Source organism: Neomonachus schauinslandi, chromosome 1 (genome assembly GCF_002201575.2).
Source record: "Neomonachus schauinslandi chromosome 1, ASM220157v2, whole genome shotgun sequence".
Classification (NCBI taxonomy): domain Eukaryota; kingdom Metazoa; phylum Chordata; class Mammalia; order Carnivora; family Phocidae; genus Neomonachus; species Neomonachus schauinslandi.
Genome location: NC_058403.1, coordinates 186258719 through 186286205, shown reverse-complemented (window position 1 = coordinate 186286205; position 27487 = coordinate 186258719). Strand labels below are relative to the sequence as shown.

Below are 27487 nucleotides of genomic sequence, written 5' to 3'. Positions count from 1 at the left end.
AAGTATAGATATTCCATAATTTATTTACCTAATCCCCTATTGCTTGGACATTTGAGTTGTTTTTGAATCATGTTATTAAACAAAATGCCATGATGGATATTTTTGCACATAGATTTTTGTGCACCTGCATGACCATATTTCAAAGATAAAGTACTAGGAACAAAACTGCTAGGTCAAAGGGTTGTGTGCATTTTATTTTGATAGTTATGGCCAAATAGCATCCCAAAGACAATGCACCAATTTATACTTCCATCCCTGATACCAATATATCTTGCATTGAAGGAATTCCAAAATAACCAAAAGTTCACTATCACTTCTCTGTCAAATGATCCTTTCCCTCTAAAGTGGAGGGTGGGGATAAATACCATCTATTTTTAATTATAAGTGTAGGCAGGTTATAATTATTATTGTCTAAGACTCAAGGCCATTTCATTACCCACTGTACCATTCTGTCCTCACTGTGCTATAATTCTAACTGGTCAGATAGATCTTTAATTTGCAGACCTCCTCGGAATACAGATTATCTGCATTCTGCAGACATCTGCAAAAAGCCATCCGCAAGTGCATATTTCATGGCTGAATATTTTTACATAACATCAGCTGGAGCCCATCGTGCCACTATTCTCGCCAAGTGTCACAACCTGCTCTATTATATCAATAGGCAGCTTCAATTAGTCATTTTCTCCCCATGGTGACGACAGCTATAATAGCATGCCGTGGTCTGATGGAGTTTGTAACACAAAGTAGAGATGGGGGTATTAAAAGAGGATACAAAATTAGAATAGCATTAAAAAAAATTCCACCACCCAAGTAGTCATTTGGGGAAATGACAACATTTCTGAAACAGGATTCAAGAATGAATACAAAAATGCAATTACTTTTGAAAAAGATGGATAAATAAATTCACCATGGGAACACATTCGTGCCCCAGATAGGACTCGGGTTTTTATTGACTAATTAGTCATTAAGTGTCATCTCAAAAACAACTATAAATAAAAGAATATTTGGTAAACAGAAAAAAAACTTAAGCCTTAAATAAAATTGTAAGATGAAAATAAATGCCATCAGAGAATGTTCCTGTGAAAGCATGATACAGTAGTAAATAAATTAGAAGGCATGACAGGGTTGGCGCTACCCTCAGAATTTATTCCTAATCTTGCTGCTTTTCACCTCATCCACTAGGATCGTGGGGCTCCAAGCTATGCTCACCTCCCCTGACATACAGCCACAGCCCCCTAATTGCTGCATGCCTCTCCTCTTGTCTGCTGTAGCCTCTTATATCCATAGCAGCTGAAATGATTTTTTAAAAATATAAATCAGATCACGTCATTTCCTTCCTTTCAGCCCTCCAGTGGTTTCCTTCCCAAAAATCTAAAATCCTTACCATGGCTAAAAGGGCCCTACGCAAAATCCAGTCCTGCCACCCCTCCAAGGACATGACCCAATGCTACCTCCTTATCCCCACTGGCCTCCACCAAGCACAGTCCCAATGCAAATCCTCAGCAAGATCCAGCTTCTAGGAGGGATGCATGTTTCCCCAGATACTCACACACATCCCTCCTTCATTCACACTTGTCCTCAATGTCACCTCATCAGAGAGGGATTCTTTGACCACTCCATCTATAAAACAACCCAAAGCTCTATCAATGCATGCTGATTGACTTTCCTTATACCACTTACTCCACTTTACATTATATTATGTAGTTACATGTGTGTCAATTTATTATTTATATCCCCTTCTAGAATGAAATTTCTATGAAGGCAAGAAGAAGGAAAAATACAAATTGTGCATCCCAACCAGAAGCAAAATCATACTGTGATTATGAATTATACTTACACTGGAAGAAATATCCTCTAACTTACTTTGGATCAAATTCATTCAACTCACCAAACACTTAATGAACTTTTAGTTATATATGGATTATATATTATGTGTATAATATTTATTACATTGTGTGTATGTATGAATATATATGTAACATAACATATATATATATAACATAACATATAAAAAAACACTTAATTATATATGGGGTTCCAGAAACACAGGTCCCAGGATCTATTCCTGGAGATAGAAACTTACACATAGTTTGGGGGACAAGATGCAAAATATAAACTATTGAAACAATAAATGTCAAGAAGTTCGAGGAGAGATCTGTGTTGGCTAAGAGGGTGAAGGACAGTTTCAAAAAGAAAGATGGAGAGGGGGCACCTAGGTGGCTCAGTCATTAAGCATCTGCCTTCGGCTCAGGTCATGATCCCAGGGTCCTGGGATCGAGCCCCACATCGGGCTCCCTGCTCGGCGGGAAGCCTGCTCTCCCTCTCCCACTCCCGCTGCTTGTGTTCCTGCTCTCGCTATCTCTGTCTCTGTCAAATAAATAAATAAAATCTTTAAAAAAAAAAAAAAGAAAAGAAAGATGGAGAGGATATGGAAAACGAAACCAGAAGGGTGAGCACACAGGATGAGCAAAAACATAAATTATATCAGTGTTCCCCCAACTTCAGGGCAGGAAACCCTGGTGCTACATGGTCCACTGACAGGGCAGAACAAAAACTAATAAAGTTATATCTGCTTCAATCCTCTTTTAATTTTTCGAATTCTTTCAGTGAGAAAGTATTAATTAGTGCTAATATCAAAACACTGTTATAACACTTGCTAATCTGAATAACATTGTTTTATTTTTGTTGTATTTCTCTTTAAAGTTTTACTTCCCTATTTGTGGTGAGGTATTCTATTTTCTCTTTAGAGAATCATATGTGAGTTTCTTTATTTATAAGCTTATTTAAGTAAATGAAGTGAGTTGTTTTCAAGCGAGCCATTAAGTCAAGCACGGACCACGTGGCTGGGACACCACCTGCCCAGACCCAGTGGAGCCCATCTTTAAAGGAAGCAAAGGGGAAGAGAAGAATGGGAAGGAAGGTAAACTCTTCTCAAAATGCAAGATGCTTCATGGCAGGCTAAGGATTATGAAAAATGTTATGTAGGCCTGTAGTTTCCCAACTTGTTACAAAGCCAAATTCCTTTGAAACATCCTTTGTAGGTGAGTGTGGCATGTCCCTTATTTTCAAGACAGCATGAAATATAACAATCTTCGATTCCATTATACAAACTTCAGGACAAAGTAAAAAAAAAAAAAAAAAGAAATACAACTTCACAGTGTATGTGAATAAGGGAGGCCCCCATTTATACAGAGGAGAACCTACTAGGCACAGAGTTGAGTAGAAAGTGGATATGAAATGATAAATGGAAGATACCCAGCACACAAACAAAACTATTTTCAAATATCCGCTGGGTATTTATTTACCACTGTCTCATCACTAGCACTATGCTGGGCCTTGGGCTGCACAGGTTAAGAGTGTAGATGGGCTGGACTTAAACCTCAACTTGCCATTCACTAGCTGTGTGAGTTTCTTGTGTCACTGAACATAGTGTTCTCAATAAAATGGGGGATAATAGCAGTATTCACCATAAAGCAAATGAGTAAATGCATGTAAAGTTCTTAGCATCATGTTTGCTATGCAATTGTGCAGAGGGTTGGGAGTGGGGCATGGTGACCACCAAAACGTTCAAGAGAAACTTGTAGCTTAAAATTGCAGAAATTCTCAATTTTAAATTGCATTAACTTAATACTTCATATGAATTGGCCAAAAACAATCCCATGTTATTCTATTTTATTGATACAATATTTCAAAGGCATACAAAGAAGGAAAATTATCTGGACTAGTAGAGACAGATGGTGTTGGTGTTGGAGATGGTGGTGGTCGAGGTGGGTGTTGTGTTGGCGGGGGCAGGGAGTTGGCAGTAAAGGCCATCTCGAGAAGGTGATATGTAAAATAAGACCAACCTGAAGCCTCACAGGAATTAGCTAAGGGAAGAGGTGCGTGAAAGTGCTCCTCACCAAGGGAACCCCAACTGTCACAACTCTGGGGAAGAGAAAACATCACAGGTTCAATGAACTGTAGGATCAAGATGGGAAAGAGGAAAGGGGGCTTGGGGAGGACTGCAGCTAGAGAGGTAGAACTTTCAGTCATGTTTAAAGAGCTTGAATTATATTTTCCTGAGGGTAATGAGAAGACCCATGAACGACAGGGAAAAGACGATCCCATGATCAGACTGTCATTATTAGAAAACCACTGCTAAAGGGAATGGGGAACCACTGAAGAGTTTTGAGTTATCATAAAAATGATTTACAAAATGTCACACATAATTTTTTCTTGAGTTAACTGTATACGTGTAGAGTCATTCAATAGTTCATTAAGGTGTTTACTGAGTGCCTAATATCTACCAGAAACTGTGCTTACATAAGGACGGGAGAAGAAAATTCACAAATAAGCAAAATAATCAGGCTAAGACTTGAAAGGCAAAGAACATTTCTGAGAAGTGGGTAAAATTCCAAAGTTGGGAGCCAGCAGAGCACATGTGAGAAAACATATTCCAGGATAGTTAGAACATATAATCCCCAGACGACAGGAAACCATTCATGCGACAAGAATTTACTGAGCACCTACTACGTGCTAGCATCGTGCAGTCACTGGCGATACAGTGATGAAAGAAAAAACACTTAAAATAAGAAAAACAACAATAAATTTTATCAGTGCAAATGACACTGGGTTGATTATGAAGAGTGTGAGAAGCAGAAAAACAGAAGTAAAGAGCAGTGCCTTAATTTAAGGAGGTTTGAAGTGGCAATGAAATACTTTGAATTAAAACTTCTCTGCTGAGAATAGACAGTCTTTGAAAGCTTGTTGTAAACCATAAATGAGTTACATGCAAATCTATTAGTGATGTTATAGCTTTTAAAATGACATTATACCTTCTAAAATGTCAAATAATTTTGAATGTCACACGCCACGCCCCCCCCGCAAATTGCAATCATGAATTGTCCAGTTGATCCCAAATCAAATCAGACTACTTAAAAGTGAAATGCTCATTCCTTACAGTGTAGAAGAAATGCCTCAGTTGTGGTCAGATCTGCCCTTGTCTTCATAGAATTTTAGTGCTGATATTGACCGAGCAAGTCAGCTAAGGTCCATTTGGGGCAACTCAAGAAAGGGAGAAAACATGGTCCCCATCCAACACTAACCTTTCCAACTCAGCCCCTGATCATGCCAAGACATCACAGTGTAATAATGGTAATTTAATAATGTAGTCAGCCGGGCTCAGCCCACGTTAGAAAGCTCAGGAAAATAAATGAAGCTTGCAAGCCAAACAGAGAGAAACTTCTCTGGACAGCGCCTGCAGCAGAGGGATGATACCTGGTAATGAAGTACCTGCTGTCTCCCTTCATTATACAGGAGGTAAACCTTAAAAGAGAGTCTGGAAAGGTGAAGGTCTCAAAATGGAAATAAATAAATAAACTCACCTGCCATGGCGAGATCTCTTAAAATGACTCGGAAAGACTGCCCAGAGATTTTTCTGTGGGGATGTGGCAAAGTTTCATCAGATGTCAAGGGAGGTAATTATGTGCTTGGGCACATTTTCTGGATAAATTGGCCTCTTTACCTTCATCTGCCCATGTGGGCACCAGATACAGAAACTGTGTTTAAATTCCACTGTGTTCTCTCTGGCTTTTACTATAAAAAAAGAAATAAAAATGTGTCCTAGGTGCTTGGTAAATCAGTCCAGTGTTAGATGGGGACCCATTATCTTTGACCTTCACATTTTTGCCTCTTCTGACTCACAGAAAATCCTCAGAAACTCTTTCAGGTAAAGACACAATTTCTGGGTGGTGCTCACTTTCAGGAGGAAGCTCTTGTTTTTGTAATACAAAAATAATAGTTGAAGTAAGTGATTTCTTTATTTTTAATTTCAATTAGTCTGTTACTTGCTCAAATTTTAAAAATTTACCTAAAATGGAGTGCCTGGGTGGTGCAGTTGGTTAAGCATCTGACTCTTGGTTTCAGCTCAGGTCATGATCTCAGGGTTGTGAGATAGAGCCCCATGGCCAGCTCCATATGCCGCACTGAGTCTGCTTAAGATTCTCTTCTCCCTCTGCCCCTCCCCACTGCGTGTGTGTGTGTGTGTGCATGCTCTCTTGCTCTCTCTCTCTCAAATAAATAAATAAATCTTTAAAAAAAAATACCTAAAATGATGGAAGTTTTATTTACTACGTTAGTAACATGTGAAGCTAACAGCCATCCCCCTCCTTTCTGTGCCTTTCTTCTCCAATTACTAAGACACTCTAATATTTCTCCATCTTAGCTTCTGTATAGAAAAATTCTGACAGGTAGCTCTGGAATCTTCTATCACTTCTGAAACCAGTAATGAAATGTCAGAGGAGGAACAGTTAATTAAAATTGTGGAATCCACTATGCATTCTCTCAGAGTCAATAAAAGTACAATTAAAAATATCTTTCAACACATGATATAACTAGTGTGAGTCACATTTTTTAATAACATTTAGCTGTTAAAAATAAAAAATCATTAATATGAACCAAAAGCTCAGTAAACATCTTGCTTCATTGGCTATAAAACACCTTTAGCTCAACTAGTGCAGCAGATTTGATACTGAGATCCATTAAGAAGGTGTTGTCTAGTCATAAACCAAAGAACATGTCTATAATCTGCAGGTAATTTGTGGGAATAAAAACTGTACCTGAGTCCCCCACACAGGCTTACCTGAGCTATTATCTTGGGTGGCTCAGTCGGTTCAGCGTCTGACTCTTGGTTTCAGCTCAGGTCATGATCTCATGGGTCATGGGATTGAGCCCCACATCAGGCTCTGCACTCAGCGGGGAGTCTGCTTGAAGAGTCTCTCCCTCTGCCCCTCCCCCAACTCTCTCTGTGAAATAAATAAATTTAAAAAAAAATTATCTCACATTCTCAGGTAATTTCATAGGAGAGAAATGGCATAGAACAGCAGTTGAGAGTTCAACTCTGGACTCAAATGCTATGTTTCAACTCTGCCTGCAATCACTTGGCTTCATTGCTCCAAATCTCACTTTCCTTATCTGCAAAATGAAGAAAATGCTCTTCACTCACAGGGTTGTTGTGAGGATCAAATAAGATAATATGCATAAAGCATTTTAAATAGTGACGAGGACCTTGTAAAGGTTGCATACATACATAAGCTGTTCTTCTTATTTGATATCTTATTCATTTAAAAATTACATTCCCTAAAAGGGCCTGGTGACTTAAGAAATTCATACACTTGAAGTACATTCATTTATTTTGCACTACCTCACTATTCTTTTTTTTTTTTTTTACGTAAAAAATTAGGGAGATGCTATTTCAGGGTACCTTGGTTCCGAATGCTGCCACTCTTTTTTAGTACAGATCTCTGTTAAGAGGAATGAGGGGGCTCAAATCAGCTCAGGAGCTGCCAGCTTCCACCCTAGCTTGTAAACTTAACTCCGTATGAGTCAAACTACATTCCCCTGAGAGCACTTGTGAAAGCCCCGATTTATAGAAGTATTTACTTTGGGGTTTGGGGTTTGTTTTTTCAGGTTTATCTCTGGGAGAGCTTGCTAGAGCTAACAGTCCGGCAATTTTATTAAACTCTGTTCAATTTCAGCATTTTTTAAAGAGTTTATAGAAACCACATCGGCAGTGGCTATTTAAACTTCCCAGTGGATGCCAAGAATAATAAAAGGACACTTAAATGACCATTTTTGAGCAGAGCCAACAGCAGGTGGCCTAATTATCCAACTACATGAAAAATCCTACAGATTTTTAGCAGAGCGTAAGGGTTTGATATGCACAATTCAGCATGCAAACGGTCACCTCACTGGGGTGTGTAGAACTTTTCAAGTCTAAATAGAAGGTCCGGGTCTATCAGGGTAACTTTCTCTGTTTTCCCTTCTGATTAACTTATAAGAAATGCTAAAGGAACAGACAGTAAGAAGTTGATAGAGCTAAGCCACTGATGAATATAAGTAAAGAAATATCAGGTGCTAAGTGCTCTCCTTCATTTATTTCCATTACAAACTTCTGAGGTAGGGATTAGTATGCACAGAGGCAGAAACCAAAGCTCAGAAAGGGTAAATGCCCTACGCCAAAGAGTCGGTATCAGAGCTGGTGTCCTGGCTTTTCTCCATGTACCCCTTGGGATTTTTTGTCTGCTCTTTTGGTGGCCTCTCTCCTGCAGCCCTCTGCAGACTCAGCTCCCAAGCCCACTGGCTTCTGTTGGGTTAAGACAATGGCAGGCAGCCTTCCCTAACTGTTCCTGTCTTAGAATCATCTCCCTTTTATTTTGTTTTCCTCATGATGTGTGTAAACATTATTATACACTTATTTGTGAATTTATTCAACATTAGTTACTGGGAGTCTACCATGTGCCAGACACTCTGTTTAGGTGCTGGGAATATTGTGGTAAGTAAGACTCACATGGTCCATGCCCTATTTATTTTCTCTTCTTTTCTTTTCCAACTTAAATATTAAATATAAGGGATTTCCAGGGACACCTGGGTGGTGCAGCTGGTTAAGTATCCAACTCTTGGTTTCAGCTTAGGTGGTGATCTCAGGGTTGTGAGATCGAGCCCCACCTTGGGCTCTGTGCACAGTCTGTTTGAGATTCTCTCCCTTTCCCTCTGGCCCTTCTGCTCGTTTTTTCTCTCTCTCTCACATAAATAAATAAAAATTTAAAAAATATAAAAGGTATTTCCAGAAATCAGATATCATGGCTTCTACAAATCTTTGGGCAGTGCTGGACATACTATGGATGCTCAATAGTTGATGGATAAAAGAATAATTGATGGATAAAAGAAAGTCATCTGAAGTACCACAGGACCAGTATAGAAGCTAGCAAGCCTAAGACTCATTAATTTGCTGAGCAAACCCATAACAATGCTGCCCATTAAAATAAGAATTAAGAACAATGATAATATGATTTCACGTACATATGGAACCTAACAAACAAACAAACCGAAAGAGACCCAAAAATAGAGAACAAATCAGTGATTGCCAGATTACAGGGGTTGGGGGGATGGGCAAAATGGGTGAAGGGGAGCGGGAGATACAGGCTTCCAGTTATGGAATGAAGAAGTCACAGGGATGAAAGGTACGGCACAGAGAATATAGTCAATGGCATTGTATGGTGCCGGCTGGTGGTTACACTTGTGGTGAGCAGAGCATGACCTTGTTGAATCACTATGCTGTACAGCTAAAACTAATCTAACATTGTATGTCGACTATACTTTAACAAAAAAACCCTTAAGAATTAAAAATAAAAATTTTTAAGAATTAAAAATTTTTTTAAGAATTAAAAAAAAGAACGATGATATCTGGTGTTTAATAAAGGTGAAGTAAAATGAGCGTTCTCATAAACCGCCCAAATAAGTATGAATCAGTGCTACCTGTCTATATGGCAATTTGCTTAAATAACACAAGCAAGCCTATGACTCAATTAATTGGCTTCCAGAAACAAATCCTAGGAGCATACTTAAGGATAAAGCCAAATATATAGCCAGAAGCACGTTCATGAATAATTTGAAAAAAATGTTAATGGTAATAACCTAAGTGTTCAACCATAGGGGATTAGATTAATCAATTAAGGCACATCATATAATGAAATATTACAAATTACTAAAAATCACGCCATATCATATAGTTTAAGACATGAACATATTCACAATCTATTATGAACTGAGAAAGGAAGTTACAAAGTAATATGTAGAATACCTGCTTTTTCTTTTAATTTTATATATGCAAAGTAAAAGCTCTAAAATAGCACTGTCCAATAGAAATATAATACAAGGCACATTTTTAATTTTCAAGTGTGTAGTAGTCACATTTAAAAAAGTAAAGAGAGGGGCGCCTAAGTGGCTCAGTCAGTTAAGCATCTGCCTTCGGCTCAGGTCATGGTCCCAGGGTCCTGGGATCCAGCCCTGCATCTGGCTCCCTGCTAGGCGGGAAGCCTGCTTCTCCCTCTCCCACTCCCCCTACTCGTGTTCCCTCTCTCACTGTGTCTCTCTCTGTCAAATAAATAAATAAAATCTTAAAAAAAAAAAAAGCATGCATGAAGAAAAAGAATTTGGATGAATTTATTTTCTCCCTCCCTTTTTTTACAATTATCATTTATAATTTTACTATTGGCATATATTATTTCTGTAATATGAAAAACAAAGTTTTCTTAATATTAGGAACCAAGAGTTTTTTTTTCTGTCTCTGGAATGCTTGTTGGCTCACCCTCTCTGCCGTTCACAGACCACATGCTTCCCAGAACCACAAGACCACCCTCCCTTCTTCCCCTCCCTTTACACACACTTGACAAAGCAGCCTCGCTTCAGTCCTCAGGCACCTGAGTAGGGATCAGATAGTGTTGCTCTTCAGAGTGGCTGCTAAGCTGGGCCCTGCTTTCCATGGGTGCCACCCGGAATCTGGTAGGACTCTAGGCACCGTGTTAGCTGCTCTCTCGGGTGTGTGGAAGGGCACGCAACGGGACCAGAAACTGCTTAATTTGAGGTTAAATAGTGATGACAAGCCTTAATCTCCAACTCTGTCGTCAGATTGTAAACACTGATTGCAGCTGCAGCAATCTGCAATAAACCTATTGAGAGAAATCTTGACCAGAATGAAATGAGTACGTTGGTTGCCCAGATGAAGCGAAGAGAGGCAAGATCGAAGAAAGCCAGACCCTTGTAACACCAGGAGAAACAGAGACCCAGAATGAGAGAAATGAAAGGCAGAATGTGTTGAATCTGATTCCTGCACAGCCCAATCAAAAAAAAAAAAAAAAAATCTCTGGATCCCAGGAGCCCAGAGCCTGAAAGAAACAAAGATGGACCCGCCAACCCATCAGCTGTGTGTGTGGAAGAAATTGAAATAGCGCCACCTCTACTGACCCCTGATGGGGTGTCTGTGGGGCCTCTGGACAGGTGGCTATCCCACTGGAAGTGAGCTCTAACAGGTCACCAGAGGGGAGGGGAGCAAGCGTGAGAGTCACAGTGTGTTAGGAACTTACTATGGGTCAGGTGCTTCACGTGTAATTTATTGGTAATTCTCACAATGATTTTATAAAGTGAGTATTCTTATTTTCTGCATTTTAAAGAAAACACTAAATCTCAAAGAAGTACCCTACCTTGCCTCAGGCTGTGAAAAACATGGGCAGAACCCAGATTTGAACACAGACTAACTCCCTAACATCAGCTCTAAATCTCAGGCCGCCCTGAAAGGTGGGGCAATATCAAGGAAATGATCAAGGTGAACAGATAGTGAGGTTCATGAGGAAGATGGACAAAAGAGAGCAACAATTGCCCTAAGATGATCCAAGTAGGAAGTTGGAGGGCCTGGTAAAAAAAACCTGCAAGCTGAGTGGACGTTTTTATACCGTTGCTCTACGTTCACCCCTGAAAGTGCCCTTCCTTCCTTGCTAGCCTGGAGAACACTTCCCCCCACATCAAGGCCCAGAATCAACGTGCAGCTCTTCTGTGACGCCTTCCCCCAAAAGCTCCTGGTGTGAGACTTAGTTTTTCTATTAACAAATCAGGGTGCATTGGAAGTGAAGGACCAGACACCACATCCTGTGGAAAGAAAGTTAAAGGAAATGAGTCTTGGCTTGAAGATGAGAAAAACTGGAGAAGGCAAAGAACCATGACTGTTGTCGTCAAATAGTTAAGGGATTAAAGAGGTAAAGAAACTTTACCTAATGCATTCCTCCCTAAAACTTCTGGGACAAAACATTCATTTATTCACGTGTTCATTCCCTAGTGCTGAGATAGTGCTAGAGAAATAACAGTGAGCAACAACAGACACAATCTTGTTGTCGGAATACATACATCTAACAGGGGTCACATACTCATAATAAAACAAATCACACAAATACATGAAAAACTGTGATAAGTGTTCCAAACAATAGGTAAATGAGATAGTTTTATCCAAAATAGAAAACCGGAACCAATAAAAAGAATTTGTAGGGAAATAAGCTTTATTTCATTATTTGGAAGAACTTTCAAACAATCCACACAGTCCAGAAGTGGCACCATGAATGAACATACTTCTCTCTGGGTATTGGACCTGCCCAGGCTGAGGGCAGGGGAACGCAAGGGGGCAGCCTGTGGATGACTTTTCAGGTCTCCTCTAGCTCTAAGAAACTAGGACTCCAGCATTCTAAACAAAATATTTTCTCAGAAGGCAATCAGAATTTCTAGGAGACTCAGGAAATTTGTGCAGAGAAGAATCACTTTCTGAGTATGGAGAGGAGTCACGCGAAACAGTCTCCCAAACTGCTTGAGTAGCCCTCTGTACTTCCCTTCACAACACTGATGCATTTCTGTTCTGCTCACTGCCTGAAAGCTTCATGAGGACAGGGGCAACAGGCTTGTTCATTACTGAATCCTTAATGCATGGCTCATAGCACATAAAGTATAGTGTATATATATATATATAATATAAAGTATAAAGTAAAATGTATACAGTATTAAAATGTACTAGTGCAAACCCACTTATAAAAACTTTGTTCTAGTGTTACAGACTTCATAAATGAACTTTCTTGAATAACTAAGGAACATGAAACCCATTTAATCACTTGCCTCCTGATTAATAGCTAGGGTCCCTTGTCCAAGCGGCCACTTAGTTCCATTAAAAATTAATAATTTTCCATGGAATAAATATACACTATACATAGAACATCAAGAGTTCCAGTGTTAATAAGCAATTAAGTAATGCAGAAAGACTAAGAATCTATTAAATAAGAGAGAACTCCATGAACTTGCCCTCTAAGTCATTGTTCATTTACTACCCACTTCTCTTCTAAATTTTAAAATTATTTAGCCAGGAAAAAAAGTAGTTCTGCAAACAGAATAAATAAGGTTAATAAGGTGACATATTTTGGTTAACATTTGCAGGCCAACAAAACATATTTTTGTTAAAGATTTGAGATATGTTATTCCTTCTAAACACATTAGGAAAGATCAATACAAAACTGAAGGACTATACGTAAAATATTAAGGGTCTATCACTGAAAAATTATGAACCGTGCTATAGAACTTAGCCAGGTCAGAGCTAAATTAAATTATTGATCTACATTCATTTTTTTCCCTTTCTGTGTGACTATCTCTTGATTTTTTATAACATACATTACTGCCTATACAGCAAATGAATCATCTTATTCTAGCCCCAGCATGTCTGCTGACTGACAATTTTCTAAAATTAATTGTTGTGTTGATAGCGTTCAGACTTATAAATTGAGCTACGCTCACATAAACATCTAAGTATTCAATGTAAATTTTATAAGCGTTTGTAGCATGAACTCAAAAAGAGGGCAATTTTCATTTTTTTTCAGTACAAAGAATGCAAAGAAAAAATGAAATGTTATTTTTCTTGACATCATTTCACTACTTGCTGGTACTTGATACATTTCATTGATGAGGCTAAAATGTATTCACTCGACTTTTAAACAATGACTTCACTGTATTGCTAAGCAAAGTGAGGCAATCAACACTTCACAAATTAAAGTCTTTAACTTTTCAGACCTAAATCTTCCTCGAGATATATAACCTCAAATTCTATAAGCAGTTTTACTGATCACTTTGGGGATTTCTTTAAATCAAAGAACTCTCATCCCCAATCAGCCTCCAAAGTGACAAAAGAATGTGTTTTGAATTAGGATTTTCTCTCACCTGCTGAAAAGGGAAAATGGGTAAGTATTTTGTAAGAAATGTAAATTCCACAGATCCATGTTAATTCATGAAAAAGGAAGCTGACATAAGAGTTCTTGGTAGAAATGATCTTGAATTTGGGGCTGTATTTAGCCAGCAGCTTTTGCCTACTGGGAAAATATTTTCTCTTTAATGAAGTAGTGTCAGACACAGAGGCCTCTTCATTTTCTCTAATGGAGATACGATCATTCTGACTTGTCCCCCAGATGAGGTAGAAATTATCCCTAATATGTAGTTTGAACATTTGTATCAAAATACAGTGAAATGCTGTTTCAGAGTCTGATGAGAAAAATCATGGGAGCTCACAAAATGTCTGCCTCCCTCAGGTGGAGAAACGGTCCACTGACTTTCCTCCCCACCAGAAGCTCCTGGCATTAGGGGCATGTCCCACAGTCTCACACAAATGCCAGTCCCTGTCGCTGGGACAAGGGGATTCTGGCCTCACAGCAGGCCCGAGGGACTCTGCTTCTCCACAGGCCTGCTCCAAAGCCGAGTGCTCTCTGCACTCGAAATCGATGTCATCCCACAAAAACTCCAGGAGAAAGTAAAATACCAGCAGCAGAAATGTCTCCTGTGCACCAGTCTCTCCCCACTGTGCTTCTGTCAGTTGACAAGAAGCAATAAGGAAAACCGAGCAAGCCAGGGCTGAAGAGAGAAAAACCAAAGAAGCGCAGAACTTGTGAGTGGGAAGGGGCAAAATTTCAAATAGGAAAAGGCTCGAGCATTCTACTGTATGGAAATACAGAATGCCACCTGCAGGAGGGCCCGACTGAAGGTCATCAATCATACCTGAGGAAGGTCCTTCACCGGGTTTTGGCACCCTGAGCCTTACTGTTCTTGGCACACGGTACAGAGTCCATCTCTCAGGAGGTGGACTTCAGTAAACAAGATCACTAGACCAATGCATAAACCCAGAATGTCAAAGGAGGAGTCTACAACTTGCAGTCTATTTGCCACACAGATGTCAGAATGACCAGTACATTCCCTTCCTGAAGAAGTCCTCCATGCAATGCCAAATCCCAATCAGACAGCAATCTGATGTGTAAGGAATCTCGACAAGAGGAGTTCATTTGATAAACTGAATGTTAAACTGCACCAGGGAGGATGGAGTCACCAATGGGAGAAAAACACAGCTTGTGCTGGTTGCAGCTCTCTGCATCTGTTGCCATAACAGGGACAGCCTTGCCAATAGAACAACAATGTTCCAAGTTCCTCAGAGGAAATCCGTCTCCTTCTTCTTCTGCATTTCTATGGTCCAACCCAACATACAGGCCTACGTTACATCAAAGTAGGAGCACACCTGAAGTTCTGCCTTATTGCTTTCCTTTTAATTAACCAGGGCTCATAAATAGCTTTCCATGCCATGAAGCAATACCATGATAGAGATTCTTGTACACACTTCTCTGCCAAAGCCTCTGATTATTTCCCAGGGAACATTCCCAGATACAGAATTGTTGGGTCAATTGTTGGGTAGACACACACCCATTCATTTATATATTGCTTAAGGCTGGTTTCACCCAATAATAGCAGAGTTGAATGACTGGAACAGAGACCAAGAAAGTCCACAATATTTAGTCTCTGGTCCTTTTCAGAAAAAGTTTGCCAACCACTGACCAAGAGTCTACGATTCACTAGAGACAGAACATTCACAATAGGACACCATCCATAATAGGACACAGACCCCCCACACCATGACTATAAGCAGATCTCTTCCATTTCAATTATTTTCTACCCTTCAGTATTCTTTAACCAGTCCAAAGATTCTATGGGATATAATTTCACTTATCATTACAAAAGTACTAAAGAATACTATCAGAGAAATGTAGCTCCATTATTTTTAACTACAGAAATTATTATAACTTAAGATATAAATGGAAACTAAATCAAACAAAATGAGATAAGTTATAAAAATTCTTTTCTTGCATAATAATCTATAGTAAGCATAAGTATACATGTTCTTAAACTTTGATATAAAAATTAATTATTAAATTAAATAAAAACTAAAAGAGAGTTCATTTCTTGGGCCTTTGATTTGCAATAGCTGAAAATTTCAGTCTAGATTCTCTTTACTCATGAGCGAGACTCAGAAACTTGGCTAAGGAAAAAAGACACTTAACTTTTTATTGAAAAAGAATCACACAAACAATGTCTGAAATTTATAAATTGCTCGTTAATTAGATTTTAATCTACATAACTATACCATATGCTAGAAAACCATCCAAATACAAACTCTCTGAGACGGTTTTACTGCCATTACTTTAAGAGCCATTTAAAAGATTTTCTATGGGATAAAGATTGGGTGATTTATCATGGTTTTATGCTCCTTTAATCTGCTCCATCTTCCCATTGTAAAATAAATATTGGTTTTAAAATAAATGGTTCTGCCCAGGTTTTGATGAGAAAAACTGCCCTGTAAATCACATGCTCACGTGTGCCAAACTCGAAGTCCAATGTTAACTAGTCCATTCCGACGAAAATAAGTCAATTTTATAGAACAAAACCTAAGGAACACAATTACTTAAGTATATTATCAATGCTGCAAAGTAACTAATTTGAGATATGAGCTTCCCCACCCTCTGTTTTTCAATTCTTAAAATAACCACTGGTTGATGCCAAACAGATCCTTCAATTGGACTTTTAAAAAGTGTATCCTTTACAATAGTTTTTGTTATATGTCTCTCTAATTCCAATATACAAGGTACTAACTGAAAATTAATATGAGCAAATCTGAGGATTATTTGAGAACATCATTATCAATCACTTTTTTCATACTCAGGGGGCCAAATCAATTTAACAGTCACTTCTTTAGAATATTTCACAGAGCTCTAGGAAACTGACAATAAATTCATTTTCCTACAGTAAGCACAGCTGCAGCTAAAGCACTCTGGAAGATACGAATGGTATAAAGCAGAGCTTTGCAAACTATCTGTGATGTAATACCAGTGGACTATATCTTTCATTCCCAATACACTGTGGGCTGATGACACATTTGTAAAATACAACTAAAAGATGCACTTGGATACTGTGGCAAAGCCAAATCACTACAAAAATTTCCAAACCAGCACGGTCCAATAGGTATGTGATGTTGGCCACTTATATAATTTTAAACTTTCCAGGAGCCACATTAAAAAATGTAAAAAGAAACAGGTAGGTTAATTTTAATAATATTTCATAGAACCCAATATATCCACAATCATATCATTTTAACATTATATTGTGTAATTACTGTATTATAATATTAATATGTTTATAACTAATTTGTTAATATAATATGTTACATTAATATTATAAAAATATTATTGAGGTATTTTGCATTTTTTAAAATATTGTCTTCGGAATCTGGTGTATATTTTACACCTAGAGCATGTCTCAGTTCACACTGGCCACATTTCAAGTACTCAACAGGCATGTGAGGCTAGTGGCTACCATGTTGGACAGTGCAGTTCTAAACCCTTACTCTCGATTTCGGCACCTCCCTCTTCCCATTTTGAGTAGTACTGTCTAAACCACTGCTCCCTTCAGAATGGCATCTCTAAGTTTCACTTCCTGCCTGATGTTTTATAATTAAGGGCTCCATTGCAGATTAAGGCCAACACTTACATAAAGAAATTAGCAAACACATGACTGTGGCTAACTTCATACTTCCTTTCAGGAAGGCAACTGCCAATAACAAGGGATGGATGTAGAAGGCCCTCTGCTCTCCCTTCTCTGGAAGCAATCACTGTTCTGAATGAAGTTGGTTTATTTCCTTCCCATCCTTGTTTTTATACTTTCTCTACAGATTATATTCTTAAGCATTTACATAAATCTATTAACAAGTGAAAATGTGTTTGTGTTTTACAGAGATGTGTGAATTTGATGCATTTGGCTCATACAAACACTTACCATATTCCAAGGGCAATTGCCAAAATGGAATCTCACACCTTTCCACCCTCCCACTCTATGATCTATGTCTTCGGACTCTGTACCACTTTCTCGCCTGGATAATTCCTGCTCATAATTTAGGTCACAGCTTCACTGTCACTTTTCCAGGAAACCTTTGTTAATCTGCCCTTTACCCTAATAAGATTTGGTTCCTCAGTTAAACGCTCTTACCTTTCCTATTTCACTTACCACAATTGTAAATATCTATTTTTGTATTGATTTGCTTAATGTCTACCTCCCTCATGAAAATATAAGCTAGCAGCAGCACAAGTCCAAGTAGACAATAAGTGTTCATAAATATTTGTACAAATGAATGATTTTTTATTCCAGGAAGCCAGACTCAAACCCAACTCAGCTAGACCTCAGGTAGCTGTGTCAGGACGGTCGAGTGGTCTACGGTGCAGACTCAAGTTAGACATCATGTTTCTCACGTCTCTTGTTGGGACCTAAGCTTAGAATGTATATTATCATCTGTGTACTGGGCTCTCTTATATATTAGAACATATGTTTTCAAATATAGTACCATCGAGTTATTCACAGTATATTCTTTTGACCTTGTAATGTCTACTGTGTCTATACTTAGGATTCCCTTTTCATTTCTAATATTATTTGTGTCCTCCCCTCCCTCTTTGTTTCTATAATTGATCACGTTTGCCAGATGTGTATGTGTTTGGAGCATCTTTCAAAGAATCATCTTTTGCTTTGTTGATCTTTTCTACTAACTATTCCTTTTATATTTGATCTCATTTGTTTTTGTCATATTTTGCATTATCCCTCACCTGTATCTGGGTTTACTCTGCTATTTATGCCTTTTTGGTTGAATACTTAACTCACTAATAACTGGCATTCCTTTATTTCTAATACATGAATTTGTGAATCTGTAAGTATCCCTCTGCGTATCCCTTTAACTATACCCCACAAGATTTAAAATAAAGTATCTACTAATTTCTCTCATCACTTTTCTTTGACTCAAAAATCATTTGGAAGTATGATCTTGAGTTTCCAAATGTATGAAATTTTTGATGTCTATTGGTTTTTCACCTCTGAATTTTTTCTTCTCTGGGATAAAAAAAATGTAGTCAATAGAATTTGTATTCACCGGTGTTTAGACTTTCTACTGATAAATATTCTCTGCTAATGGAGTTCTAAGTCCTATATACGTCCATTTGATCAAGCTAATCGGTTCTATTATTTTAAATCTTCTTTATCCTTTCTAATTTTTTAAGTTATTTTATTTATCAGTATCTGAGAGAATATGTTTGGAACTGCCTGATTATGATTACTTATATTCTCAATATCTCATGATGATTCTGTTGATTTTTATTTTATATATTTTTGAAATGATGCTGCTCGGTAGTGTAGGTTCAAGATTAATATATCTTCCTAGTAAATTGTTCTTTTATCATTAAATAATAACTCTCTCTAACCATAATAATGCTTTTTGTTTTAAAGCACATTTTGTTATGCTGAGCGAAATAAGTCAATCAGAGAAAGACATGTATCATATGATCTCACTGATATGAGGAATTCTTAATCTCAGGAAACAAACTGAGGGTTGCTGGAGTTGGGGGGGGGTGGGAGGGATGGGGTGGCTGGGTGATAGACATAGGGGAGGGTATGTGCTATGGTGGGTGCTGTGAATTGTGCAAGACTGTTGAATCACAGATCTGTACCTCTGAAACAAATAATGTAATATATGTTAAGAAAAAAAAAAAAAGAAGATAGCAGGAGGGGAAGAATGAAGGGGGGGAAATCGGAGGGGGAGATGAACCATGAGAGACTATGGACTCTGAAAAACAAACTGAGGGTTCTAGAGGGGAGGTGGGTGGGGGGATGGGTTAACCTGGTGATGGGTATTAAAGAGGGCATGTTCTGCATGGAGCACTGGGTGTTATATGCAAACAATGAAGCATGGAACACTACATCAAAAACTAATGATGTAAGGTATAGTGATTAACGTAACATAATAATAATTTAAAAAAGCACATTTTGTCTAATATTAATACAGCATCCACCAGCTTTCTTTTGAAAGGTATTTGCATGGAATATTATTATATCAATTTCCATCTATTTTCTTTCAATCTTCCTATCCCTAATAGGGATATACCTTGTAAATAGTTTATAAAGAGTAAAGAGACCTGTTTTCCCTTCCCCATCCAACTTAAAAATCTTCGTCTACTGACAGCTAAAATTAATCATTTTCGTATTATGATTACTGATATGTTGGGCCTTATTTCAACCATCAAATTGATCTACAATTTCCCCAGAATTAGGGATTATCTAAATGTATCAAGTACTGCATACCACAGCAAGCACTGCTGTATCTAGCTTATGCTCATAATTTCGCTATTCTTGATAAGTCATTTAGACACATCAGCAAACTAAATTCTCTTAAAGCTGGAAGGTAATAAATCCTTATAAAATAACACCTACACATAAAATCCCAAATCAAGATGTCCAGTCCACTATTGTATTTCCTTACCTATAACATGAATATAAAAGAATCTATCTGTCATCTACCTCTGATGCTCTGTTCTTCCCTCTTCCCCATTACCCCACTATGTTTTCCATTTCTATCTGATACCGCTCTTATTCTGTCTCTCCCTTTCCTGCACCGCTTCCCCACTCCAGCTCTCTTCATCTCTTCCCACGACAACCACATTAATAACTTCTCTCTCACTGCCTTCATCTTACTCCCGCTCCACTCAAATTCACCCTCCAGTTAAATGAGGGCCTTGTATTTTCAGGTAAGAAATTTGAACTTTATCCTGCAGGTCAGTGCCTCTCAAACTGAAATCCAATGACACAGTCTCATAGCTCCAAACATCCTGGGAGAATTTGTATTTTAATTTGTGGTTCAATCTAATGAACAATCTAAAGAATCTAAATGACAACCTGATAATTGAGCTGTGCTTTCCAATGGCAGTGCCTGAGTGTGTCCTTTTCTCCCCCCCTCATCCACTCTTTTCTGCTCTCAGTGTCATTGGCACCAAACAATCACCTAAAGTGACAGCTTTTAACTTTCAATGTGTCAGTAAGCACATCTGGCTGTTAGGCTGGTATGTCCTAATGCTAAAATTGTCCCAAGTCTGCCATTGTGCTCTTTAGTGGAGACAATTTGCAACTGAAAGATATTGTCACCAAATAAGGCTTTAATTTATGAAGTTATTTAATTAATGGAGACTTCGATATGACATCATAAAAACTCATAGTGTGGCAGAGTAATGGTCTATTTTAATTGTTATGGACTAATGAGAAAAGAACAAAGGCAGAATTAATATGTAAATGATGTGTTTATATCAAATGAAAGCCAAATGATATTATGGGACACTGTACAAAAGAAGGTTTCCCAATCTTTCAAATAGAGAAAAGCAGTGAGAGACTTGAATCATCATATGGCTCAGAGTATGAAAGGAATGCAAATGAAAAAACCTTTACCAGGATTTGCAAACAGGTAGGAATGCAAATTTGCTGGAAGAGCGGAGGTGGTTTGCTCTGATTGTTTCTATTTCACCAATGAAATATGAAGTGAGGGCATCAGCTGAGTGGGAGAATTGGGGATGGGAGTTGGAGGTTTGAGGCATAGGTGAAGGTGTAAAAGAGCTGTCTCAGAGAGTAGGAGTACTAAATAAATACGGTAGAATTGCCAAGTGGAGCAGAGGATCTACTTGAAATTAGAGAACATAAATTTAAGGTAAGTCCATAAAACTTAGCGTTCTTCTCTGCACTCAGACCCAAAGCAAACAGAAAGCTCGGTGAGAGTCAAGAGTTATGCCAGATGAGGATGATAGAGAAGACAGCACCTAAACTTGGTGAGGAGGGAAGTGAGGGCATGAGAGGAATAATGATTAGCGCAGAGTAACAGTGGGTCCGTAGACTGGAGGCCCCAAGGAGTCAAAGAACTCCTATTGGAGTAGGAATGTTGGTGTCACATGAGATGACGTCCTTGGAAAGACAGGAGGTGGTGGTCAGGGAGATGCTTTGAAATGCATTTTGAAGGTCAGCACAATGTTTCTTTCTTTCTCTCTTTTTTAAAGATATTATTTACTTATTTATTGGACAGGGAGAGAAAGAGACAGAGAATAAGCAGGGGTGAGTGGCAGACAGAGAGAGAAGCAGACTCCCTGCTTGGCAGGGAACCCGATGTGGGACTCCATCCCAGGACCCTGGGATCATGACCTGAGCTGAAGGCAGACACTTAACCGATTGAGCCACCCAGGCGCCCCAGCAAAATGTTTCTTAACAAGGACTCTATGACATTTGGGATGCAACAATTCTTTATTTTGTAGAACTCTCTTGGGTACTGAATGACAGGGAGCATCCTTAATTCCTACCTTCTGAAGGCCTGTAGCGTTCCTTACATTTGCAAATTCCCTCTAGGAGAGGGGAGCTTCCTAAGTTGAGAACCATCGGTCTGGAGTATGACCAATAGGTAGAGGAGACATTTGCCAGTGAGAAACTCAAGGAAACGAGAGGTCAGAGATGAGTCTTCCATGTGGATATTTTTTACCAACAATGATGGTAGGATGGGGATGGGCATAAAGACAGTGAGTGAGCTGGGGGTAAAATTTTCAATACATTCAGAAGAGTAGGCAGTAGGGTATAGTCCAACAGTACCTGCTTTCAAAGTGCTTCTGTGCATGAAGAGAAAAGAAGCTGTCTAGAAGTGGTGATGAGGATGAAGAATGACACCAACTCTACTCCAGACACTGAGAATAAACAGTGACCACCTGAGAGGGTGACAGGGAGGCAATATCCTTAGGAGGATGTCCAAGAGGATCCGAGCAGGGCTGTCCCAACAGAATTGCTTGTGATGATGGAAATGTTCTAGAGCCATGCTCTTCAATAAGATAGCCAATAGCCACAGGTGCCTATCAAGCCCTTGAAAAGAGGCTAGTGGGACTAAGGAAATAATTTTTTTAAATTTTGTTTAATTTAAATTAATTTGAATGTAAATAGCCACACGTGGCCAGTGGTTACCATATTGGATAGTGGAAAAGAGTAAAAGGTGAAGGGAACATTCACAGATGAGTTTAAAGATGCAGGAAATTCTTCTTGGTCTCTGAGTCTTAAGGAAAAGGGGCAAGGGTAGATGTGAGTCTAGTGAAGTCTGTGGGTTTGGAGCAGGATGGTGAGATAAGTCACACTTGACAGCATCAGCATTTTCAATAAGCAAGATTCCAAAAATTCATTTTAATTCATTTGCCTCCTCCCAGACTAACTTCTGGGCCATACTGTTATGGAAAACACTACAGAAAATCTCCTTTTAAAGCCTAAAATGTCACCACCATGTAAAAATTATTCCTTCTCATAAGAACGATCTGGTATTAATAGACTATCACTATTGCCCGTTTCTCTGGGACCTAAGTGTCCTTTCCCCAAAGGCTGGCTTTCTATCTCTAACAAAAGGAGAAAAAAAATGTAACTTCTGAGATTTCCCTGTTAAAAGGAACTGCTTTTTAGAAATCATGTTTCTTGCTTTTTTGTGTTTTTACAAGAGAATAGAAAGAAGTATGTTCTTTGTTATCCAAAAAAAGGTAAAAGTATTATGATTGGCTGCAGCCATAAAACTGTAATTAGTGTTTTAACAAAATAATAAAAAAGGGTCATGCACCCCCACATCTACCCCACCACACACACAGACTTCCAGAAAGGTGTTATGGTCATGCCCTTAAAGACTCAGCAGCAAACGTACCAGCAAAAACTCTGTCAAACTGCCCTCAGCAACCAAATGGGTAATGCCAATCTGGGCCCAGGACCACTCACCCAGTGGAAGAATCTCAGGTTCAAGCAGGAGACAGGAAGAGTGCGGGTAGTATCTGGATATTTCTCAACACTGCCTTTGATTGGGAATAAAGGAACAGTGAAACACGTCTGATTAGTTTCTGTCTCTCAGTGTTTCCAATTTCCATTTAATTGCAATCAAAATATCAAAATACTAGCAGTCCCTAGAGATGGGACACAATCCCTGATTCAAAAACCTTAAAATACATAATTAAGAAACAATTTCTGTGGGGTTAATCAGCATAGCACTATAAATGGTTGGACTCCCTAGTAGACAAAGGCCAATTTCTTTCAGTCCTAAGGCAGAATCTTTTCCCTAAGTGTTCTTACCTAGATCAGATGCCAAGCATGTCCATGTTGTCCTTCATATCTTGTAGGCTAATTCAGACTTAAAGGGTCTTCTGTAATTTTTTTCCTAGATTGATTGATTGATTTGACAGAGAGAGAGAGCACAAGCAGGGGGAGTGGCAGGCAGAGGGAGAAGCAGACTCCTCACTGAGCAGTGAGCCCCATGTGGGGCTTGATCCCAGGACCCCAGGATCATGACCTGAGCCGAAAGCAGACCCTCAATCGAGAGCCACCCTGGCACCCCAAAGGGTCTTCTGTATTAACCACACTGCTGAACTCTAGGGATTGGCCAGAATCAAGCAGAAGTATCAAGAAATGAAGAACCACAGAGGCCCAAAACATTGGTGAAGTTGATTTTATGAGATGCCCAGCCTTGGATCCACTTTGGGTCCAGGATACAGATTTATGTTTTCACCATAATAAATTCCATAGTTTCTAGTATTTGACCAGGGTTAAACTAAGAGACTATTCTTGCTCTCACTTTTGGTTTCCCCAATGGGACTTTGATCAACATAGAAGCCAAAAATTATACCTGTGCTAAACCATTAACACCAGTTAGTTCACTCTTCTATTCTGTGGTCACTGTCAAAGACAGTTGTTTTGTAACTCAGTTTCATTGGGAACAAGAAAACTCAAAGGAGAGTAAGTGAATGGAATGCTTAAAGCACATCTCAGCTTCTGAGGAGAAACCTTAAGAGTCACAGAGAAGAGAGACAAAAAGAGACTGAATTATTAATTCCCAGTGTTTCTCTACCCACAAGCCCCCTCTGGTGGAGGAACTAATAGGTAATGAAATAGCTATAATACTAATAACCAAAGTTTAAAAAAAAGGGAGGGGGGTTAGACGGGGTGGGGGAAGAAAAGGTAATCCACAAGACAACCAGCCCCTGTAGAACTGAGAGTCAAACGCAGTGATTAGCAAATATGAGGTGCAACTGGAAAACCACTTACAGATGAAGCAGTCTGATGAATGATTTACCAAAAGGTCAACACTGCTCTTTTATCTTCACCACCCATCAGTTTGCATTGCCTTCAATTTGTCTGGCACATAACAGAAAGCGGGCCATAAAATATTCACCATAAAAATTAACCTTATTTTGCAGCATTAAAAAAAGAAACAGAGTTGGATATAGTCTAAGCATATGGGCCAGTTTCTCAATTAGGATTCCTCACATACATTAGAAAAAGCATTGACATTTAAAACCCCGTTCTAAGAGGTAATGTACTCAGCAAGAACCAGAACTCTCTGCCCTATGCTTGCTTTTGCTGATCCCTTTTTAGTTCTCAAACAAGGAAAAGCACCATTAATCCCCTCCCAAAGACCACAGCAATGACGGGGTTGGGGGTGGTGGTGGATAGTGTCAGCATTTCCAATTTTACTCTTCTGGAAGCCAAATTTCTCTACAGTGTCTGCTTTTAGCTGGTGTGGATGCCAGGCTTTCAACCTCAACATGCCTACAATACATTCTGGCAGGTGAGTTGTGAGATGAGCTACCATCACATTCTCATTTGACAACCTTTGTACAAAAAGAAACACAATGTCAGATGAAAATATATTTTCAGGCAGAAGGGATTCTGAAAATTAATCCACTGCCAGATGCCCTTAATTAGACCTGTAAAACTCATTAAAGCCATTTTAACTGAACCAACTCAGTTGATTCCATAAGAAAATTGGTCACTTCCCTCCTCCCTTTCCTCTCTCTGTATTTACCAATTGCTTCTCTGATTTTGCCAAATCAATAAGATATTTTGCATCCTGTAGAATAATCTAAGTTATCTGAGTTATTAAAGAATTCCTCGGGGTGCCTGGGTAGCTCAGTCAGTTGAGCATCAGACTCTTGGTTTCCAGCTCAGGTCATGATCTCAGGGTCGTGAGATCAGGCTCCACACTGGGTGAGGAGCCTGCTTGAAATTCTCTCTCTCCCTTTCACTCTCCCCCTCCCCTACTGCTCATGTGCATGTGTGCATGCTCTCTCACTCTCTCTCAAAAAAAAATTACTCTCCCCAGACTCTGTGTAAAGAGAGTAACTAAATATTTACTTACATCATTGTAATTTGCTGATTTTTTTAAAGAGAGAATCAAAATGAAAGAAAAAAGGTCAAAAGAGTTCTGAAAAAGATGTAACTACAAGGATGTTTACCACTGTACTATTTATAATAGCAAAAACTGGCAATTCTAAATTTCAAACAAAAGAAGATTGTTCAAATTAATTATGGTATAGCCATAAAGAGGAATATTATGCAGACATTAAAACTTATGTGGTAGAATATTTAATAACATGAAAAAAAGATTCATGGTATTATTAAGAAGGAAAACATTGCAAACACAGTAGGTAGAGTATTGACAATGATTATTTTTGGATAATAAAGTTTGGCAGTCATCGGTTGGTCCACCCAGTCTCTGTTAATAACCCCCTCTCTCCAGGACCCCTTACAACTAGGAGTGATTTTATAAAATGAGATATAAGCAGAAGTCTGCCAGGTGGTCAAATAGGCCCCTTTTTGTGTGACTGATTTATACCACCCTGAACTAGCTGATCAATCTGTGACCACAGATTACAATCTCAAAGATAATAGTGGGGGAAGAAGATAAAACCTTGCAAATCAGCTGTTAGTTACCACAAGAAACAACTGCAACTTGAACTTTATATTCATCTTTTCCCCATTTGTTTTGGTGACCATGTAGATGTGATCAAAAATAGTCCCTAGGAATCTGTGGAGTTTTACTAGAAGTTAAGGCTTTGGGTTGTATACAGAACAGTAAGTACCATTCCAAGAGAAGGAAGCCACATTACCTCTGGATAACCAAAACACAGGGTAGCCATCTTGAAAACTGCAAGTTCACTTTCAAAGTACCCTGATAATAAGAATAAGTATAGGCATGTTTCTCAGCCATTTAGGGTCCAAATAAGTAAGTAAAGGATAATATAATATAAATAAGTGACAGAAATATCAGTCCTGCCTGGATTTACACATATATCTTATTAGAGCTATTATTTTATACTGTGGTAATGTGTTTGCATGTCTGTCTTCCCCCTAGACTATAAGCTCCCTAAAGACAAGGACCATTTCCTTTCATCATTCCTAAAGATGCCCAAGCCTTCTTCCTTCTAAGATCTCAGAACCAAACTTAGATTCCAACTATAAATGCCTATAAAACATGACATGAATTTTGACTCTAAGTCCTTCTTATGTAAGTCATCCTATTTTAAACAACAACAACAACAACTTTTTAACATTTTCAAAATATCCTGAAGGGAGGAAAAAATCACACATTAAATTCTGTCAAGTAACATTTACCTCCTTAGGCCCTGACTAATCAGAAATGACTGGACTTGGCAGCTACTTTTATCACTTGGTCTATAAGCTAAATTCAGTTCCTGTTGTGCCAACTGGAAAATGCCAACATCCCTTCCATCTCATACAACATCCCAACCTGCCAGTCACTCTAGAGTCTGGCAATCTGGTGAGACCACTCCCCATCAGATCAAATATAAATTATAAACCAAATTTACAGGGTCCAACTAGCACCATTCCAGAAGAGCAATGGTGAAGTTTAAAGAGATTAGAAGGGTACCAGATTTATTACTATTGATTCCCTGCTGGCAATTTCATGGAAAGATATCCACTGCAGTTATATAAAGAGCATCTGGCTCATTTCCAACTCTTTTGTCTTCAAGTCCTTAAAAAAAAAAAAAAAAAAAAAACCAAGGATAAAAAACTAGAAATTGGTGGATAGGGCCCAAAGGCTTTCTCTAGATTAAGAAGCCTTCATCACTACACCCCAATTATGCAAATATGCTCCTGCAAAGTCCAATACACTTATTTATTGAGC

General features: G+C 38.7%; 1 protein-coding gene across 2 annotated transcripts in view; it reads right to left on the bottom strand.

Annotated features, from left to right (window-relative positions):
• Positions 1–27487, bottom strand: part of FHIT (fragile histidine triad diadenosine triphosphatase) — a 1475077-nt gene that overhangs the window by 1178146 nt on the left and 269444 nt on the right. For both annotated transcript variants that reach the window (XM_021694989.1, XM_021694990.1), the window contains one exon: positions 23287–23356. The gene's annotated coding sequence lies outside the window, so the exon portion shown is untranslated. The remainder of the gene's footprint in view (positions 1–23286; positions 23357–27487) is intronic.